Source organism: Nannospalax galili, unplaced genomic scaffold (assembly GCF_000622305.1).
Source record: "Nannospalax galili isolate Female #2095 unplaced genomic scaffold, S.galili_v1.0 scaffold1283, whole genome shotgun sequence".
Classification (NCBI taxonomy): Eukaryota; Metazoa; Chordata; class Mammalia; order Rodentia; family Spalacidae; genus Nannospalax; species Nannospalax galili.
Window position 1 is genome coordinate 1 of NW_008349841.1, and position 4726 is coordinate 4726.

Genomic DNA, 4726 nt, shown 5'->3' on the forward strand with positions numbered 1-4726 from the left:
CAGTCCTAGGGCCAATGCCCAAGTGACATCGTCTCAGTCGGATGTGGTGACAGTAGTCTCGGCTAGACTTGGTTGTCTCACGGTCAAAGGTCGAGTCAGGTCCGGATGTTCGCTACCTGAAGTTCCTCTTTTTTCCCATGGTCCAGAGACGGGATCAGTCAGAAGATGGGGCCGCACAGCTAATGGGAGTTCAGCTCATATGTGCGCCCCGGAACTGATTTTCCTCTGGGTTTTTATAGTCCTTATGCATGACTTGGTGAACATATGTTTATCAGTTTCTTATGTCATTTGGCTAATCACACAGTTACACTCAGGTTGCTAGGTTACATTCTAGGGCTACTAAGTGATGCTCTTATCTTTAATGTACACACTTTGGATATGTTTACATACTTTTGCTAGAGTTCTTTTTTGATTCTTAGTTTCTTAATTCTATTATATTCAATGCAATTCTTAATTCTTAATTCCCTATTCTAATACATTCAGTACACCCATGTTTTACTATAGAATAAACTTATCTCTTTCCCTCCTTTGAGATGAGAATTGTTTTTGCCTCAACAATACCTTTTGAATTTTTATTATATACACACATTACTTCCTATAAAAAATATTGTCAAACCTTAGAGGGTAGAAAGATTCATAGAATTGCATTGTTTCTGGGCAGTGACATTTGAGAATTATTTTGTGTATTTGTTTTACTGCATATTCATAAACTAAAAGGTTAGGGGTGTAGCTCAGTTGAAAGAGTGCTTGCCCAGCATGCATGAAGCCCTGGGTTTGATCCCCAGCACAGCACAGACTTGTCCTGGTGGCACACACCAGTAACAACAGCTTTAGGAAGTAGAGAGAGAAGGATCATAAATTCAAGGTCATCCTCAGCTACAGAGCCAGTTTGAGACCAACCCTGGCTACATGAGACCCTGTCTCAAAAATTAAATAAATAAATAAATGTGAGAAGGAAATTTAAAGTGAACTAGTATTTTTATTTACTGAAAGCCTGACTGATGTTATTTCTCCATCCTGGTACCTCCTCCAGGGCAGGGCTTCTTAAATTTTTTCTATTCATGACTCCTTTTCACCTGAGAAATTTTTACACAACCTGGGTATACAGGTATATGAAATAGATATATAAATCAAACATTTACTGATAATAAATCATAAATTCTCCAAAAACAATTCTTTGTTATGTAGAATTTTACTATTTACTAATTACTAAATTGGTATAATAATGAAACCTATGTCTTTGTTTTTACACAAAGAGTTAAATCTTGGCTGAATATTTGAGACTATAGGACACAGAGCACCTTCAACATTTTTCAGAGTTGATTGACATTTTGATTTTATAGTCATCATTGGTGACAATGCACCTCCCCAAAGATACACAAAAGAATGGCAGAAGGATGGGACTGGAGAGATGGCTCATCAGTTAAGAGCACTGGCTGCTCTAGCAGAGGACTGGGTTCAGTTCCCAGCACCCACCTGGCAGCTCACTACCTCCTGTAACTCCAGTTCCAGGGACTTCAACGTCCTATTCTGGCCTTTGAGGGCACTGCTCACATGTGATGTGCTTACAGCCATGGCATAGGTATAGAGGTCAGAGGACAATTTTCAAGTCAGTTCTCTCCTTCTAACACGTAGGTTCCAGGAATTGAACACAGGTTGCTGGCAAGCACCTTTACCTGCTGAGCCATCTCACTGTTGCAGAGTCAATGTTAGATTTAAGCTAGGGGCTAATCAAGCCACATTCCTTTGTAGTCGCATATTTGCTGACACTCACCGGCCCCTCAAAGAGCAGTTATTAAAATCAAACATCCTGGGCTGAGTATGATGGTGCATGACTTTAATCCCAGTACTTGGGAGGAAGATCTCTGAGTTCAAGGCCAGCCTGGTCTATACACTGAGTTCCAGTTCAACCAGTCCTACATAGTGATACCCTGTCTCAAACAAAACAGCAATAAAAAATCAAACATTCTAACACAATACAATAATTGATTTGATACATGTCAAGGAATGACAGCAGGAAAGCATTGTTTAATTTTCCATAATTAAACCATTATATTTCTACAAGAGCAGAAAACTTTATATGTACAATAAAAAAGCACTGTAGTTTGGGGCTGGAGAGATGGCTCAGCAGTTAAGAGCACTGACTGCTCTTGCAGAGGACCTGGGTTTGATTTCCAGCACCCACATGGCAGGTAAGAACTGTCCTTAACTCCAGTTTCAGGGGATCCAACACCCTTTTCTGACCTCTGAGGCATTGCACAACACCGGTACACTCACATACATCCAGGCAATATACTTGTACACATAAATAATTTTTTTTTAATTATAATAAATATTTAGCTGGGCATGGTGGCCACACCTTAATTCCAGACTTGGGAGGCAGAGACAGGCAGATCTCTGCTTGGCAGAGTTTGAGGCCAGCCTGGTCTCCATAGTGAGTTCCAGGCCAGCTGGGGCTGCAGGGAGACACTGTCTCAAAAAGACAAAAAAAAAAAAAAAAAAAAAAAAAAAAAGCATTGCAGTTCATAACATACATAGTCTTAAATCTGAGCTGAGGTATGCCAGGCAGCATTTGTTTGGTGTGTGGCATGAGGGCGTGCACCTCTGCAGTGAAGTGGCATAATACAAAGGTTGAACAATGACATATTCATTATGCATTTGATTTCTTAATTAATTTTTTGTTGGATTAAGTTTTCACCTTTTACTGCTGACGCATTTCTCCCAAACCCCACATTCAGTTACATTCAGGGTCATGACCCGTAGTTTAAGAAACTGGGTTTGGGGGCTGGAGGGATTGCTCAGTGGTTAAGAATACTTGCTGTTCTTTCAAAGGACTTGAGTTCGATTCATAGCACCCACATGGCAGCTAATAACTCTCTGTAATTCCAGTTCCAGGGGCTCTGACACCCTCTTCTGGTCTCTGCAGGCATTGCATGCACATGGTGCACTTAGAGGCAAAACACTCATATGCATAAAAAATAAATAAAATTTAAAAAAGAAGGAAACTGTCCAGGTGTGGTGGCTCACACCTTTAATCCCAGCACTTGGGAGGCAGAGGCAGGCAGATCTTTTCAAGTTTGAGGCCAGCCTGGTCTACATAGTGAGTTCCAGGACAGCTGAGGCTAAAGGGAGACCCTGTCTCAGAAAGACAAAAAAAAAAAAAGTTACTGGACTCTGGAACATCACAGCAGAGGGGGACACAGATGGGCAACATGACCCTGAAAGGCATGTTCCACTCTGGGTTCTAGAAAGAGGACAGCTCCAGAACAAGACTTCCTGATGCTAGGAGATTAAAAGGACCAGAGCAGGGGGGAAGGAGGCCTTTGGGGAAATCACAATCACAGATGTCATCCTAGTGTGAACTGAACCCTCCAGGTGGAATGTGGCCCTGGATAGGCTTGTCAGGGCAAGAGGAAAGTGCCTTCCTACATATTATCCAAAGCAACTCTTCCTCTAGGCATTACAGTACGTCCCTCCCCAGGGCACAAACAGCCAGTCCTCCATGTACTTGTATTGTTAGCAGTGTGCTAAACTAGGCAGCAGCCCTTGAAGCCTGGAACAGAGATCAAAACCCATGGTTCCTGAAGGAACCCAGGAAAAACAAGAGGGAGAGATTCCCACCCACAGGTTGAACAAAACAAAAGATCTCAGACTCTTAAGAATCACCTGGGCAGGGCTGTGTCCTTTTGTCAAGTCCTCGAAGGACCTCCTGGCTGGCTTGGGGCTGCCCAGGAAGGAGAGAGTTAGCTTCCTATCAGAGACCTATACCCATTTACCAACACACACCTCCAGGGAGTGTTTGACCAGTTCTCATCCTGGCCCAGAAGAGTAGAAATTGCTGGGTCTCCCATCACTTACTCTTTGACCACTAACCAAGAACAATTACCCATGAAGTAAACAAAACCCAAGAGACACCAGATACACTACAAATACAAATACAGATACAAATACAGATACAAATACAGATACATCCCTCTCCTGAGGTGGCTGAAAGGTGGGGATTCCACTCTGGAGGAAGCAGAAAAAAGACACTTCATTGAAAATCATAATGAAAGCCCCAGAACTGGCCCTGCTTTCAGCAGGGTTCAAATTAGTAATCTGCAATGGCAAATAAAAGATTCTATCAGAACTGTGTAGGGAAAGCTAGGAAACATCACAATGGAAAAGAGAGGTGAAAATACACACCGGTGTCTTGATGTCTGTGATAGAAGTTCCAGAAAGGCAAAAGGCCACAGACAGGCAGGTGTTTAATTCAGTAAAGTATCCATAATCTGAATGAGACTGGAGTCAGCTCATCAGAACTCAACAAATCTCAGACAGCTTTAATTTGTGAAAATCCACCTGGTGGTGCACTGAGCTGCATAGTAAGACCTCTCTCTCTAAAAACCTAACCAAAACAAAACATAAAAACACACAAATTAGGGGTTGGAGAGATGGCTCAGTGGTTAAGAATACTGGCTGTTCTTGCAGAAAACCCGGGTTCGAATCTCAGCACCCACATGGCAGCTAACAACTGTCTCTAACTCCAGTTCCAGGGTATCCGACAGCCTCCCATCCTCTGAGAGCACTGCATGATATGGGTGCACTTATCTACATGCTGGCAATACATACATGCACATAAAAAATAATAAACCAGGCATGGTGGTGCACACCTTTAATCCCAGCATTCAGGAGATAGAGGCAGGCAGATCTCTGTGAGTTCAAGGCCAGACTGGTCTACATAGTG